Raw genomic sequence first — 16,983 nt, 5'->3', positions numbered from 1 at the left:
TGCTTGCCCTTCTGTTGGTTCTTGGAGCAGAAAAGATGGGCATCTCAGTCCCCGGTCACTGGCAGGGCTGCTGGGGAAGGGGGTGTTGGATTCATCATCATGCAGGGTGGGGGAATGTGGAGAGAGTCCCAGGGCCCCAGGGACTCACCCCAGACCTCAGCAAGGCTTTCTACCAAGACCAGAAGCCTGAGGCTAGCAGGTGGGGTGGGCCCTGGTACCAGCGAAACAAAGACTATGTTCTCATGGGCAGGCCTCATGAGCAACGAGTGAGCACCACTGGGTACTCCACCAAGGCAGTCTTTAGCAGATCTCTGTTCCCGCACAGACGATGGACATGGCTTCCTAGCAGTGCTGTTCTCCTTGGAGAGTGTCTGGGGGTTGAACCACCTTGGGGGAGACGGGGGCAGTCTCTGAGGGGGAAGGGTAGCCATCAGAGGAGTGGTCTGCCTAGGTCTCTGTGTGGGGGGAACTTCTGTAGGGAGCATCCTCTGTCCCCTTCAAGGGAAAACAGAGTGACCTGTCAAACCCTCCTGGAGGGCTAGAGGCAGCCACTACTGAGGGTGGCTGTGCCCAGCCCCCACCTGCCAGGGCCAAGGAGAATGGGGCCTGTGGTTCCAGACCAGGGAGGTGTGACAGAGAGGGTCCTCCAGGGGAAAGGCTTGGGAGGGGGCTCCTGAGCCAGCGACGCCGGCCCAGGCAGCGGTAAGGGAGTAGGGTGAGGGTGTCTGCACAGCCATTTCCAGGCGCCGGCTGCAGTGAGGGAGTGTCCCAGCCTTTCATCGCTGGCTGCCAGACCGCGGCCGCCCTCGTTCACTCAAGGAGAATTCCCCAACCCCCCTAGCCTGCACTCCCACTGCAGCCCAGTGAATGCCTCCTCACACATCCTGAGAAAGCGTCCGTAATGCCCGCCACCTCCCACCTCCCGAGGAATTCCGCGGCGCTGGGCCCGCAGGGAGGTAGGGCGCAGACGGTCCGCGGCGCCTCCCCATTGGATGGCCCGCTCGTGCTCGACTCCCCTGCGCGGCTAGCCAGCCACAGGCTCACCTCCCTTCCCACCGTCGCGCCCGGGAGAGGAAGCGAGGTGGCCTTTGCCCCCGCACAGGCCAGCCAGGAATGCGGGGCCAGCTTCCCATCTTCCTATTCTGCCCGCCCCGAGGACTCGAGGGAAGCAAGGGCAAGAAGGGACGGGCAGGGCCCATCTCGGGCAGCAGGATTCGAGATCGCTTGCGGGAGAAGCGGGGCAAGGCCCAGGCCGCTGGCTTCCCGCTCCTTCGCGGGAACCCTCACCCACAGCGGACAAACGACGCAGCGGGAAGGACCGACGAGCGCTGCCGCCGGTTCTCCTAAGTTGGCCAAACCCAAGCCCCAGTGTCAGGCACTATCCCGTGGCCCGCGCCCCGAGGTGCACTTCTCCCTGGGCGCGCTGAGGTCCCTCGACAGCGCGGCCCCGAGCCCCTGGGTGCCGTGGGAGCGCTTGTTGGTTGCACAGCGCGCTGCCTGCATAACCGGCGGGGAAGGCGCGAAGTTTGCGAGAGGCGCGCGGCGCGACTGCGCGTCGGGGTGCGGGGACGGCCTGTGGTCCCGGGACCCTCGCGTCCCAGAGGAACAGCCGCGCGGGCAAGCCAGGGTGCGCAGTCCAGGCAGGCGTTGCGGTGCCCTCGCCTCGACCCGCATCTCCCATCGGGTGGTCTCCCGGGGGCTGGGTCCCCGTGGGAAGGGGCACCGGCGCCCAGAGACCCCACGCCGCGCCGCCCCCGCCCCCCGCCAGCCCCGCGGAGGGGCTTCCCACAATGCCCAGCGAGCTCTAGCCCGCACTTCCGCTGTCCGGCCGCCCACGGGGGGGCGGAGGCGAACCGACCCCCGCCGCGGCCCCCTCCACCCCGCGAGCGGAGCCGGCCGACCGAGGGGCGGGGCAGCGGCCGGGCCGGCGGGGCGGGGCCCGGGGCGGTGGCCGGGGGCCGGGGCCAGTGCGCGGGCCAATCAGCAGCGGCCGGGCGCGCGCCGGGGGGCGGGGTCAGGGTCCGCCGGCGGGGCGCGCGCGCGGGCGGCGGGGGCCGGGGGGTTGGAGCGGCGCGGGGGCGCGCGCCGGCCTGACGGACGGACGGACAGACGGACACAGCAACCGAGGCGAGCGCGCAGCTCGGACCCGCCCGGACGCAGCGCTCGCCCTGCGGCCGCGGCGATCACCGGCGCTGGTCTGGCGGCCGCGGCGCCTGCCCGCGCCCGCGCCCCATGGGGTCACAGGTAAGCGGCGCCGGCTCATTGTCCGCGGCCGGGCTGGCACATCGCAGCGGGGCCGGGGCTCGAGCCGGCCGGGCCGCTCCTGGCCGGGGCCACTCCGAGCCGGGGCGCGCCCCCGCCGCCCGCCCCGCGCGCCCCGCCGCGCCCCGCCCCGCGGGGGCGCCCTCCCGGCGGCGATCGGCGCGCCCGGCTGCGGCTCCCGGGGTGGCGATAGCGACCCCGGCCTGGCCCCCGCCGGTACCCGTGCTTGGGTGGCGCGGCTGGGCGGGGCGGGCGAGGGAGACGCGGGGTCCCCGCGGGGCTGAGCGCGGAGGCGGAGGCGGCGACGGGGCTGCCCCGCGCCCCCTATCCCTCGGCGCCTCCTGCCGCCGCCACCGCCGCCGCGGTTCCTCCCCCGTCACCTCCGAAAGGGGAATTTTCCAGCTGGTAATTTCTGCTGCGTCAACGCCGTCCCCAGGAGGCAGCCCGGGGGCGTCCTGGCGCCCCCCGCCCGCGCCTCCCTGCTTGCCCCCCTCCCGCGCCGCCGAGCCGCACCCGGAGCCGCCCGCGCCGAGTTTGCCAAGAGTCGGAACTGCGGGAGGTGGGCGCGGCGGGTCCCCGCGCCCCGCCGGGCCTTGGGGGTCATTGTCTACCCCTAAAGCCAGGCACCAGCCTCGTCTCCATTTTAATTACTGGTTGATCCGGGCTCGGGGGCCTCAAAGCCGGGCGGCTAGAGGAGCGCGGAGGGGACGGGGCGCGCAGAGCGGCGAGGGGCGCGCGGAGCGGACGGGGCGCGCGGAGGGAGCAGGGTCCGCCGCGAGCCGCGTCTTTGTTTCTCTGTAAATAGACATGTCAGTTTCACAGGGTAGCGCGAGTCCCTGTCTGACAACTCAATCCCGATGGCAAATGGGGGATTTCTGCACCAGGACGAGGATTCTGGCTAGTTGGGGTCCCTCCAGCTCTGTTAACAAATTCACGACTTACGGGCTTAACGGACCACGCACAATAGGGCTGGACCGAGGAGCCTGGGTGCAAACCAAATGGGTGAAGAGCTGGTATTTTCTGACACCGAGGAAATACAAACAAAAGAAAGTTTGACTGAGATTCTCAGCGAATTTCCTCACGCTTTCCGAGCTACAATCTCAGCGACGCATTTGTCGCGGATTACGGAGGCAAGATCGTTATCAGCATTGTGTACAGAAATGCTAATTAGACCACACGTTTAGCGAAACGACTGGGCGCAGACACCTGTGCGGAGCCCTAGTGTGCGCTTTAATTATATCTGTTGTAGAATCTTTCATAATGGATTTCTTATCAAAGCTAACTTCCCTTTTGGGTAACAGACTGGATTCACTCTGTTGCTGGCCTGTGTGCTGCCTGTGCAAGGCACTCTCTCCGAGAGTGGGAAATAGTTTGTTCCCCGAAAGGGACATTTTTAGAAGGGTTTTTCGCATGAATAATGAAGTAGACAACAGAATTCTCTCATAGTAGAACCCTTCCACTTGGTACATTTTGAACTTAAAACTTTGGACACCTTGCTATTCTGGAAAGGAGTGAGTGATCTGAAGCAGAAGTTACTGGATTTAAGTAGGAACTTAGACAGTGTGCCCTCTTGATAATTATTTTCATTCCCTTTACTGAAGGGAAGGTGTGTGTGTTTGGGGGAGGGTTGTTGCGAGAGTTCTCTTTAGGAAGTGGTGGAAAGTACTTACCTTAGGATAAACCAAAAATTCATCCTTTCCTGGAAGCCAGTCTCCGGATGACATGTAAGTGGGCCTCACTGACATCATCCTGGGTGTAAGAATTTGGTTTTGATTAGGTGAGATAATTGCTGTTCGGGTTTAGCTGTTTTGTGTTTGAAAATGAGCTGTTTGTCCACATCCTGTATCTGACGTTCGGAATTGGCAGACTGGTGGCTGCGGGGGCACCAACCCTCTGGGATGCTCCAAGTCCCGACTCAGTTATCCAGGTCAGGGTGACGCCTTGCTGCCGTAGGTCACACATTCACACTGGAAGGTGTGGTCAGCACTGAGAATGGGTGAGGCAGCTCCCAGGACTTCTACAGTCAGACGATGTGTTATTTGCAAACATGTTGAACCAAGTATTAACAACTTTCCAACATTGTCCTTATGTGGGGTTTTTCAAATTAAGGGAAAGTGGGCCACGGTGTCCCGGGGGTCTGTGTTTCTGGGGCAGCCGTGCGGTCTGTTCTGCTCTCTACCAGAGGCCTTCGACCAGCTGAGAGCACCCGCACAACTGTCTGTGCAGGTCTGCAGCGGGCCCGGGGAGCCGTGAACTTGAGCTAATTCCTCGCTCTGCCGATGTCTTAGGTGCTCAGGTGCCCTCTTGGCTGCTGCGTTAAAGTGGGTGGAGAATTCTAGAAACCACTGCTCCTCCATCTTGGCCCCTGCTCTGGGGGCTTCGTGTTCTCATAAAAATGTAGGCTTTCTCTCTCTCTCTTTTTGATGGGGGAGGTAATTTAATTAATTTATTTATTTACTTAGTGGAGGTACTGGGGATTGAATCCAGGACCTCATGCGTGCTAGGTGTGCACTCTACCACTGAGCTGTACCCTGCCCTCTCTTCTCTCTGATTTAGCAGATTTTAAAGTCTGTTGAGTGATGGTAGGTTGTCAAGAATTCCCTTGTGAATCTGCCCCATCCCCTGAGCAAGAAAGATTCTTCTGTCACCACAAGTTTGCTTGAAGGGCCTAACTCGTCAGAATAAATGGATGATTGAAAATCTCTCTTGAGGCCGCAAGACTCAGTTTCGTCTTTGATACACAGTTGTCTTATCTTAATCTTGGCACGTGTCCTCCGCTCTTGGCTCTGGCGCGGCCAGTACAGCTGGGGTCTTGGACCGCAGGGGTGTCCAGGCTTTCTCTCTTCTCTGCCTTTATGCACTTGACACATGAGTTGGGGCTTACTGTTCCGATGTGCGGGTGATGGCAGAATATGTATGGTGGTACTGTCCACAGGTGGGGGCATCATGGAAAAGTTCCTAACAAACTAAAAAGTTGTTCTAGTAAAGGATGAAAACAAGCCAGACCTGTCAGATTTGATGTCAGTGTGATTTACGCAGTGTTCCGTTCTGTATCAGCCATGCTGCTTAACTCTTATTTAGATTTTAAATGACTAAATATTTTAAAACATCACTGTTTGGCCTTAAAAAGTCAGTGACCTAAGCTCTTTAGAAAGTCGGAAAATGATGTTAGCGTATTTTCAGCAGCATTTACAGAGCTGTTGTGTCTTTCTAGTCGTGCTGGGCAGATACTCACGGAGTTTCTATTCCTGACAGAGACTGCATATTTGAAGCCCTGCTGTAGACCAGCCTGCGGGCCAGACTGGGGACAGAGTTCCTGCAGAGGGGCCGGTGACCTCCTGGGATGGGCCAGGGTGGGGGGCATACAGGAACCACTGATGTGACCCACTGTGGGTGACAAATGCTAGTGAGATCTCGGAGCAGGATGGTGGTGGTGGTGGGGCACGTCTGAGTCTCTAAGAACTATTGGAGGGAAAGGGTGTCCTTGCAGACCCCTCCCCAGTCCAGCGTTGGACCCACAGTACCAGCTCCTGGTCCTGGCACTTGGGGAGCGAATTCTGTCCTAACTTCTGCTTTGCAGAGAGTGGATAGCAAGTGAGAGGGCAGGACCCTTGGGGCCAGGCAGCTTTGGGGGGCTGACTGGCTGTGGGGGGTGGGTGTGAGAAGTGATTTAGTTTCAAGCGATGCTTTCCAAAGGTCTTGATTCAGCACACAAATTCCATCCTAAACATCCAGGGTCACAGAGCACGCTTCATCTTTTGGGGGAAGTCTCAGTGAAGCAGTCCTGTTCCTGGTCCCCGAGGGGCACCTCGTCACTGCATCACCTTGTGGGACAGGTGTGCGGTCCTCCTCTGGAAAGATCCGCATTTGTGACTGATTCTCAGATGTCCTTATTTACGTAAGGCAGGCAGCACTGCTACTTGCGGGTCGAGGCACTTCTTTGTAAGGTTTTGCTTCCATAGCCGCTTCATCTCCCTCTGGTTACATGGTCTTGCTGCGAGAAGGCCCAAGGCCGGGGGTCATCCTCCTCCGTGGAGCAGCCCTCTTGGGCTGAGAATCTGCAGCAGCCACGGCTGCCTCGTGGAAGGGGGACACTTGCTTTGGGCAGGTCGCCCTCTCAGAGCACGGAGGGTGTGACCTGTGAGCTTCCGCGGCTCCACTCTGACGCAGTCATCCGGCCATGCCCAGGGCCCGGAGAGCCCAGCGAGAATCCCCCCCGCCAGCCACTTACCTGTCTGCAGTGTGGACTCGCTGCTCTCCAGACTGACGTCCCAGGAGTGATCCCCCACGTACAAAGGTTGGCTGCCCTGAGTTACACAGGAATGGTGTGGGGTGATGCAGACAGACGGGCTTTCTGGAAACACACTCTTGTAACCCACCAGTCGGCCCGCTGTGAGTGCTCGGGGAGGCGGTCACAGTGAGAGGGTAGATGGGCAATGGGGGTGCCACTGTGAGGGTGGCCCCGGAGGACCGGAGGAGACGAGTGTGTGTGGGGTGTGGTTCCGGTTGTGCTGCAGGCCCCAGAGGCGGAGGGAGGTCGTGTGGCGGGACTCGGGTGGACGAGTGGAACGGCGGCGCCTCGGTGGAAGCGTGTCGGGCAGGCGCCTCGGACGGGCCTTGGAGACGCTGCCCTCTGCGGGCCTTTGTGTCTGGTGCGGTCTGTTCACACCTTAAACGGGTGTATTTTGTTTTCTCATCTCATCCCATTCGAAGGAATGAAGCTTTTGAGCAGCAGTTTCCTTTTACTTGGGAAGTTCAAAGACAGTTCAGAAAATGTCGACAGAAGCAGTAGTTCCCGTAGAGGCGGGAAGCAAGCTGCCTGTGCAGGCAGTGGCCCAGGATCACGGGGCGCCCGGCTCCTAGGCCGAGGTCGCCCTGCAGTGCCCGGACCAGCGGTGTCCCCTATGCTCCCGGCAAGGTCGAGTCAGAGACTTGACTCCCAAGGTGGTTCTGAGGCCCAGACTCCTGCGCCCGTTGGAGGGAAGTGGGCACGCTGGCCTGAGACATGCCCAACCCCTGGTCTCTCACAGGGCGGCTTTGTGTCACCTGCACCCTCCCGTCTGTGCTTAAAACCCCGCTTGCTTTTCCAGCGTGATCCAGCTGTTCTCACCAGCCCCGCGGCTGGCTCCGTGGCCCACATCCGCCCTTCTGAGCAGAAAGTGGAGCAGGCCTGCCGGTGCACGCGCTCTGGTCCCGAGAGGAGGAGAGGTCACGACGGGAAGCGGGACACAGGGACAGGATGCTTGTTTCGGGGGCGGCAGCAAGTGGCCTCATGGGGCAGAGCTGTAGGGCTGGGGCCTGGAGCCCAGGATGCGGCCCGCCTCCTCCCGCCCCACCCCCACTGATGGGCAGGTCCCACGTGCGTCAGGTCTGTGCCCTCAGATCTGTGCTGCTCAGCTTCTTCCCAAACAGCAGCCGTTGACTTTACAGTGGGTCTTCAGATCCAGGGACCAGGTGGGGGACACTGCTGGGCCACGTGGGACCGAGCCCTACGTTGGCTGGCCAGGGAGCTCCTGGGGTTAAAGCACCAAGGGCCTTTCTGCATTCTTCTCTTGGGGCCCGAGGGCCCCAGACCCCAGGGTTGGGGAGAGGTCCCAGAGCTTTTGACACATTCTCATTCGGGGCCTGTCCCTCAAACAGGGTGGAGCCCCCCTGGCAGGGGTCTAGGGTTGCTTCAGGGCACTCAGACTCAGAGAGGTGGGACAGAAGCTCTCTGCTCTTTGGTTCCCTGCCGCATCCCGTGAAAACCACCTCAGGGTGGCTTCTGTTGGCTGGTGGCCTGAGTGCGTGTTCTCTGCTGCCCGTTTCAGAGCCTACAGACCAGTGCTTCATCCACTGGCTTCTAAAAATGCTAGTGATGAGATTTCACTACCGACTAAACGTTGAAGGCGGTTATTTCCCTGAATAAAGATTCTCGGAGGAGAGAGAGCTGAGGAAACGTGTTCCTGCCATCCTGGGAGAGCCCGGGGTCTCCTCACATCCTGAAGGTTTCCCAGATCATCCTCGTGGTTTGAGGTGGCTGTTCCCGACGGTGTGTCCATTTCTAGTTTTTAGTTTCTGAAGGGAAACCAAAGGAGTCTGGACACAAAGCCACATGGGCATTAACTTCGAAAGAGCCGAGCTTCCGCCAGGCAGGCAGAGCCCCTGGGGGGCAGCCCGCGCCTTGCTCTCTGAACAGTCCCGTTCATGGCCGTGCTGTTTCCCTGCGCCCGCTGCCACCTGCTGTCACTTTTGCTTTCGCTTCTGGTTGTGCGTGGGTCGCTCCATGAGCAGGAAGTTCATGTTTGCTCCACAAGGATGTGGTGGTCTTCCATGGCCTATGATGGTATAGGAGCACTGGGACTTCATCACTTTTATTTTGTGGGAAGATCTTCTCCTCAACCTCAGAGTGTTTTGAAGAACTTTTCAGAAGTGGGTAGTGATGGGCCTCTGTGGGGTCAGTGATGGGCCCACTGGGGCCTGAGGAAAGGGGCCTTTAACACTGGAGATGCTGACTTTTCTTGTTTTTTCTTACGTTATGGGTAGAACAAAGAGGGACCAGACGACACTGTCCTTGGATGTCCCTCTCCGCCCAGTCACGGAGCTGGACTGGGCAGTGTGGGAAGCAGTAGGCTGTGGAAAGGCGCTCTTGCAGCTTCCTTCCTTCTCCTCCCTGGTCTGGCTTCTCAGTCACCTGCTGCTTCACATTCTGCACCAGGTGGAAACCCCACCTGCCAGGACCCCTGAGCAGAGGTGGCTAGACGTTTCCGACAGCGGCAGTACCGCAGTGACGGTGGTTCCTGTGCGACCAGCTGGGAGCTCAGGATGCGCTGAGCCGGGAGTACTTCCAGGGAGAAGCAGATCGGGAAGGTCAGCCCAGGAGATGCGCCTTCACCGGTCTGGCAAATCCTCTCCAGCAGAGGGTCGGGAGGTGGTTCAAACACGAGGTGTCTTCCTCTGAGGTCAGCAGACGCGTGGTGCCTGGAGAAGCCAGCAGGGCGGGCACCGTCTCTTCAGCTTCCTCGAGCTCTGCCCAGATTGGACACTGGGGATCCCACCGACCTCACTCGTAAATTTCTTTTGCTTGGTCTTGAGAAGCAAGAATAGTCAAGAAATCATGAGTTTGGTGCCGTGGGTGTAGTTTTCTTGGTAGACACTGAGACGGACGTGTAGCTGTTAGGACAGACACTGGTTTGTCCATCCGTCGTCCGGAAGCCGCCCAGGGTGCAGCTGCGGCAAGTGGGCGTGCCAGGTCCATGCTTCCCTGCAGAGCCACCCGGGTGCCCGGCTTCACCTCTTTTGCTGGCACAGGACGTGCACTCCCACGTTCCCCTGAGTAGCCCGCGGCGGGTGGGGATGCGCGCCCTGGCCCAGGTGCGGAGGCGAGGTGGAGCCACGTGCTGTGAAGCCCTTCCAGGGTCCGGACACGAGCAGCTTCGCCACGTGTCTCTTGGGTGGCGGGTGGACCGCGTCAGTGGCGCTCATCTCGGAAGCCCTTGAGAGCTTCATAAAGATGCATCTTCCAACCTCGCCCACACTCCTGAGTCGGACGAGGGTGGGCCTGGTGCACAGGACCACGCAGATCTGGGGCCCTTCCTGCAGTCACTGTGACTTAGGTTGCTGTTTTAAAAGGTTCCCGGGGCTGTCATAACGAAGTACGACAAACCTGCCCCCGTAAAACAACAGGGATTTATTCTGGAGGCCGGAAGGCCTGCTCAAGGTGTGGGCCACCCGCCCGGAGGCTCCGGGAGGACCTCTCCTGCCTCGTCCAGTTTCTGAGCTGCTGGCCATCCTGGGTGTTGCTGGCCGAGACACATCCCTCAGTCTCCTGTCCGTTCCCACGGCCTTGGCCCCTGGTGCCCAGGTTTCCCTCTTATAAGGACACCGGTCATACTGAATCAGGTCCACCAGAGCGACTCTATTTTAACTTGATTACATCCGCAAAGACCCCATTTCCGGATGAGGTCACGTTCCCAGGCACCCGTAGGGAGGACTTGGTCGTATCTTCTGGGGGAGCGGGGGCGTGGTTTCACCCACAGCACCATTAGAGCTGGGGTTTGCTGGACACGTTTCCACCTTTATTTCTCAGTGCCAGCATTTACTGAGGCTCTCCATCCATCACCTGTCGCCTCACGCCCGCCTTTCCCTGGATGGCATAGCAGATGTGGCCGGTGACCGCCGTATCAGCAAGCACCCGGCAGACCTGCGGGAAGCAGGGGTCTCGGCCTGGGGACACGGCAGCCCACGAGGTCCTGCTCTGCTGGGTCACATGTCCCCAGAGGGGAAGCGATGGAGCACAGACAGAAGTTAGCCCCTGCCCAGGAGGGGGACACGGGGGGCCTGGAGGGAGGCGTGGTGGGGAGGGGGGCTGAGCCCCAGGGGTCCAGGGGCTGTGGGCGAGTGGTTACTGCCCCCTGCACTGCTGTGTGCACGTGTGCCCACCTGCCCCACCCCCGTCAGACCTGGACCCTCCTCCCCCTCAGGCAGCTGGTGAGACCCGAGGCCCCTTTTCAGGGTGGCGTTTTTAACGCCAGGACACACAGGAACACGAAGGGTATCAACTGTTGAGACGCAGTCTTCCCATTTAGAGCTCTCACACTACAGCGACACGGGGAACTTCCCCTCACACCAGATAGTGTCCTGAAGCAGCTGGTCTGAAAGTCCGAGTCTGAGGCCGTGATGGCTGCGGGGGGTCCTTGGTCCCTGCGGGGCTGGGGGTATGGGTGTGGCTGCGGTCCCCAGCGTGTCGTCCGCAGTCACAGGTGTGGTCCCTCCCCGTGGGTCCCGGGGTTGCCAGGAGAGATGCTGTTCATCTGATGGCCCCAGGGCCCGCACCCTCGGGAGGCCAGGGTTGCTGCTGTCACTCCGCTCACCCCGAGGTCAGCCCGCAAACAACGGCTGTTGCCTGATGTGTGGGAGGAGGCGGGCCCTCTGCAGACCGTAGGGCTGTGCCTCCCCCTGCCGCGGGCCCGCACAGCCCGGGAGGCGAGGGCTGCGGGACCAGATGCCTCCTCCAGCCCCTGCCTCGCTCAGTTGCACGTGCTCCCCAGTCTGTGAAAGGCGTGTTGTTCTTTGGTGACCTGCTTGTATTTTCGGATCTTACTTTGGAAGTTTTCGGGCAGACCCAGAATTGGGAGGGTGTTTCCTTCACCAGCAGCAGTCACCCCCAGCGGCTCTCTTCCCGTTCACGCGTCTCCTTCTGTTTTTCCCTCTGGACGATTTTAAAGCAGATCACAGACACTCCGTCTCGCCCTCCTCGGCTTCACTGGCATGGCCGACACGCAGCCGTGACCCTCCGTAGGGTCCCCGGTGTGGACTTGGGGTGGGAGACTGCCCATGTCTTTACTGCTGGCTGCCTTGAGTTGGATCTGGTTGAGTCCGCAGACGCCTCTGAAATCTCCCTTCACTCAGTTCTGTGCTGTGTTGAAGAGTCGGAGCTGCTGGTCCCACGTGCTGGTCTGCCTGGTGGCGTCCAGGGCCCAGAAGCAGCCCTGGCCTGTCCTCCTGCGAGGGGCTGGGAGGGCCAGGTGAGGGTGGGCGTGGCTCCTTCCGTGTCTCGGGGACCCGAGTGCCGTGTGCTCAGCACCCAAAGTGTGGCGGTGGCGTCTGCTTCGGGATTTCTGATGGTTTTCTGTTTGGCACCTGCTCGTACAGGTATGTGCACCTTTTGTTAAGGAGACGTACGTGGAGTTTAGAAAATAATTATCACCTGTGTAAGTTTTATTTAAAAATTTTAGGTTTGCCATCCGTTAATAAAGTGGAAGAACATCTTTTTTAACATAATTTTAAGTCGTTTTAAAGTAACTTTTTTGCAATAAATATTTAAATATTTTAAATATTTTAATGTGAACTAACTTACCTTAGATTTTTTTCCCCCAGATAAGTCCTTTTTTTTAAGTTTTTATTTTTTGGGGGGGAGATTAGGCTTATTTATTTATTTACCTATTTTTAGTTGAGGCAACGGGGACTGATCCAAGGACCTCGGGCACGCGAGGCGTGTGCTCCGCCCCTGAACTGTCACCCCCCCACATAAGTCATTTTCACGCACAGCCGACACTCGGGCTGAGACGCTGAGCTGGCCGCCACTGTGCCAGTGGCAGCTGATGAAATATATGCATGGCTGAGTGACATAGGGTTTGATCCTAGAATTTCCCCGTCCCTCGAGGAAAAGACGGGCTCTGGCAGAGCCGGAGGTCACGGTGGGAAGGGGAGCTGCTGCCGGCTTTCCTGGACACCAGTCAACGACGTCACCATATTTAAGGGAACCTGCTAGGTGGCACAACTTGGCCGTCCCCTCCCCCGCGCACCACGCCTTCCTCCAGGGCCCCGGGAAACACCTGTGGAGAGAGTGCTGCTTGTGCCCCGGGCCCACGGGGACTGTCCTTTTTCTCGTTAGAAGTCAGAGCCAGAGCCTCGGTGCTGGTGGGCCCAGGGCAGGGGAGGGGGCAGGAAGGAGCCGCCTGTGCCCCCCCGGGGGGGGTACCCGGCCTCACGACAGCCTGAGGTTTTCCGCGTGAGACTGTGTTCACATCCACGCAGCCAGCGTCCATGTGGGGTCTGGGCCTGAGGGGGTGGACGATCTGCCATCCTTTCAGTTGAAACATCCTTTTCAAGTTGGTGAAGGTCAAGCACAGACACCGTGTGATCCCTACCACCTGCGTTAGGGGCCCAGAAGGAGAGGAAGTGTGGGGTCTCTCGTGTGATGCTGGATTCTGCCTCCTGGGCGCTAGTTCCCTGGTGTCCTCCTGCCCCGTGCAAGCGTGTGGTGGACACGCCTCTCACCTGTGAGTTTTGTGAGTGAGGGGCTTGCTGGGAGGGGAAGGGGTCTGAGCACACGCTCGGTCCTGCTCTCTGCTCTGATTTCCCCCTTCTTTCTCATAAACATCCCGGTGCCCATGTCAGCGGCACTGCTGCTCCCCTGAGTTGGGGCTTGTTTATCCTCAGTGTGTCGGGGTTGTCTCCTTGGGGTAGGGGCCCCAGAGCAGAACTGGAGTAAAGCTGGAGCACCCCTGTGACTCAAGCACACAAGATGTGCTCCAGAAGGATGCTCGCTTCCTGGCCAAGACCCTGCAGGGCTTTGTCCTCACACAGAGGTGCCCACCCCTCAGCACTGTGCCGCCCCATTCTGTGCCAGGGACGGTGAAGCCTCAGGAGGGGTCTGGGTCGGGGGGGCCCTCCCCGTGGGCCGTGGACACTTGTCAATAGGGCAGGTTTGGGGAGCCCCTGTGTGCCCCCCAGCCCTCCCTGGTACATCTCCCCACAAGTCCCCAAGTCAGTGGCAGCTCCCAGGTCTGTCCTTTCATTTCTTACAGCACCTGGGGGCTGTCCCAGCCCACACCTGGCAGAAGGGGCTTCCCCAGGCAGACGTGGGAGTGGGGCAGGGTGCCCCGAGCCTGGCCTCCCAGGACTCCCCCCGGGCCCCTTCTTCAAGGCCTCTGCCCCAGAAGCCCTCCCCCAAGCCTCTCCCCCAGGACCCTCCCTCAGGGCCCCCTCCCCGGGATTCTCCCCTTAGGACCCTGTCCCCTGGGACCTACAGCACCCGCTGAGCTAGCACCCAGCTGATTCCGAGCGGTCCACGTGACCCCCATGCCGGGGCCCCTGGCCAGGTCTGCCCCACCTTGGTCTCCTGTGTCCATCCTCTGCCCCTGTCTCGGGCCCCTTGGGCTGGCCTGTGCCCCCAGCTGGTGCTGCATCAGCCCCTCAGTCAGGGGCCCGCTGGCCCCTGTGGGGGTGTCGGGGCAGTGTGGCCTGTTCACTGCTGAAGCCTGGTCGGTCCTGGGACTGCCGTGTCGTTGATGCCACCGATGCCACCGATGCCACGGGGAAGCCCAGGACTGGATGATCCCGAGGCAGGGGGTTGCCGAGTGGTGGAGGCTGGACTCGCCTGTGTCAGAGGAGCCGCCCTGTCTGCCTCCTGCTCGGACAGCTCTCTTCATTCTCTCAGCAGCCGGCCACCAGCCCTCACTTACTCGGCATCTAACGAGTGTTCACCGTCTGAAAGGCCTTTGCAGAAATGAGAGCGGGGCCTTGGAGACGTCCGACTGGCTGGCTGAGACTCTGCTGTGCCGGGCAAACACTAGCGCAGGCCCCTGCGTCCGTCGTCCATCCGTGGTGCTCCCTGCCTGCCGCCAGCCTAAGAGGTGATGGACACGTGTTTCTGCCGCCGCGTGGGGTCCAGGCCCAGGTTCCGCATCACCAGCGGTTCTCAGGCAGCATCTGAAGTGGGTGCCTTCTCTTGTTTTCACGGAGACTGATTCCAGCAGTTACTGGATGTAAAAGAATGTTGCAAAGTGTTAAAAAATCACGGATCTGGTTTAAGGGGTAGATGAGAGTTCTCTGAATTACTACTGTAACTTTTCCTGAGGCTGGAAAGTGTTTCAAAGTAAAAAGGCAGAAAGACAAGCAGCGACCGTCGCGCTGCTGGAGAGCAGGCCTTGCTCCCACTTACTTCCCATGCAGACTGTTTCTCTTGGTGGCGGAGAGCACGAGTGTTAGAGGTGACGCTTCAAGTTACAGCGCGTGTCAGACTTAAAATCCTAGGAAATAGTCTTCTGCCTTGTTAAGCCTCGTCAGCTTTCTTTTTAAGAAAACTAAAAAAAAATTTACATTGATGTGTGGCTTTTTCTCGGGCTTTTGTCACAAAGTGCCACAAACTGGTAGCTAACACAACAGAGACGTGTTCCTTTTCAGTTCAGAGGCCAGACATACAGTCGCGGTGTCGCAGGGCCGAGCTCCCTCCTCGGGCTCCAGGGGAGGGTCCTTCCTGCCTCTTCAGCTCTGTGGCTGAGGGCGTCCCTGGGCTGGTGGCCACATCCCCAGTCCCACTGCGTTATGGCCACATCTGAACTTGGTAAAATCTGCAAAGACCCTATTTCCAAACAAGTTGACATTCACAGGCACTGTCTTCTGGGGACACGGTTCACCCCACAACAGCTGGTAACCCAGTGCCCATCCCCCAACCTTGCTGTGAGCTGTGACTGACCCAGAGCTTCAGAGCCCACACGTCAGCCACACGTGTGGCGTCCGCTCTGAACTATGAGACCCAGAGCACGTGGCACTGGGCTGTCATGGGGTGTGTGGCTGGTCAATGGCACAGCCTCACTGCCCACCTTCAGCCCCAGCCAGGACCAGGAAGTTGCCATCTCGCTCCACTTCTACCAACGGTTAAGATGGGACATTTAAGCCATATTTATTTTAAAATGTAAGATTTCAAAATCCCAGTTTCCATGTAAAAAGGTCCTGTGGCTTTGTTGACCCCAAGGGTGTGCACTGAGCTTGATCAGCGCTGGGATGTGGGCCTTCTGCTGAGAGGCTCCCGGACTTGGAGGGACAGTGTGGCAGCATCAGGTGACAGAGGCCCCGTGTGTGCCGTCAGGGGAGGAGCCCTTGGAGGCTTCCTGAAGGAGGAGGAAGTGTCAGTAGCTAAGTTGCGGTGGTGGTGGTGGGGTTGCATCCCTCTGTGTCACGGCAGGATTTGCCTTTGTAGATCCACCTGTTAAAACAAGCGGATTTGTATGGCCGGGGGCCCGGCACACAGCCTGAGTGAGCTGAGAGGAGTTTAGCTGCTCATTACGATCAAGTGTGGTTTAGGGAAGAAAGGTCCAGAATGAGACTGGAGTCTAGTGGGAGGTGCCTGGGAGCACAGGCGTAAAGAGGGGACCTCTTCCCCTTTCTCGCCCCAACCCCAAAATGCAAGTTCCCCAGACCAGCTTCCAACCGGCAGAGGGACGTACCTGGCGCCCCTGGCTGGCTCTGACTTAGTCTTCATCGGAGGCCTTCCTGACCCTGCCTGTTCCTCTTCTGTTCCCTCCCTGTCCCCACACTTGTCCCCAGGGCCCCAGTCACTCTCCCTGTGCCAGAACCTGAATCAGGGTGCTTGGGACCCCTGCTGGGGGGCTGCTGTCCCCTGAGAGTCTGCATCTCCCTTCGAAGTGCTGGCCTCTGGGTTCCCCATCTTGGCCCTGAGGCCTGGACTGGCCCTGCCCTTGGCTGGCTGGGGGTCTCTGGCTGGCCTGGCCCCATCTCCTTGTTCCATTCTCTCTCCCACCAGACCCCCAAGGTGCTATGCCATCTCTGGTCTGCGTTGTGGCCATTGCTTCGCATTGAACCATCCTGAAACACAGGGGTTCCTCACCCCCCGAGATGCTGTGGCTGAGGTGCTCGTGGTTCCTCTGTCTGTGTGATGTCGGGAAGGGCCAGCCAGGGAAGGCGGCCCAGTGGCTGGCACCCTGAGGGGTCCAGGCTCAGTTGGCTCACTGGGGTGGCTGTGCTGTGTCTGCACCAGCACAAACCTGGAGTGCAGGGGTGAACTCTCTCCAGCCCCCTTGACACTCAGGCTAGGACTTGCTCCACCCCAGGCCAGGGTCAGCTTGGGAGGGGGCTACCCAGGGCCCTGAACCCGGAGATGGTGGCTCCAGGAGGCCTTGTTTGGAAGCCAGTGCCGCCTTCTGAATGCGTGCTGCTCCCTCCTAGGGCCCTCTCCTGGCCCTCAAGCCCCCATTTGCTTGGCCTGACTGGCTCGTCCCCTGCTCTGGGAAGGTGCCCCCACCCCAGCCCCTCTCTGAGGCCCTCAGCGCACCCTGTGGGGCTCTGGCTCTGGCCTCCTGGGAGCCCTGTCTGGCGATGGAATGGGGCCCTTTGACCTGGGCCTAGTGCGCAGCACAGTTCTAGGCTCCTGCTCACACATCGGGGCCATAGGTGAACTGACTGGGGCTAACGGGTAAGGGTTAAGGCTTGGAATTC

At 59.9% G+C, this 16,983-nt stretch overlaps 1 protein-coding gene across 2 annotated transcripts in view; it reads left to right on the top strand.

Moving 5' to 3' along the window:
* Nucleotides 1-2,053: 2,053 nt before the first annotated feature.
* Nucleotides 2,054-16,983, top strand: part of ZBTB46 (zinc finger and BTB domain containing 46) — a 52,726-nt gene continuing 37,796 nt past the window's right edge. For both annotated transcript variants that reach the window (XM_072944597.1, XM_072944598.1), the window contains exon 1: nucleotides 2,054-2,244. The gene's annotated coding sequence lies outside the window, so the exon portion shown is untranslated. The remainder of the gene's footprint in view (nucleotides 2,245-16,983) is intronic.

This window comes from Vicugna pacos, chromosome 19 (assembly GCF_048564905.1).
Source record: "Vicugna pacos chromosome 19, VicPac4, whole genome shotgun sequence".
Classification (NCBI taxonomy): domain Eukaryota; kingdom Metazoa; phylum Chordata; class Mammalia; order Artiodactyla; family Camelidae; genus Vicugna; species Vicugna pacos.
Note: the sequence above shows the minus strand (reverse complement) of the source record. Positions and strands in the feature narration are given on the sequence as shown.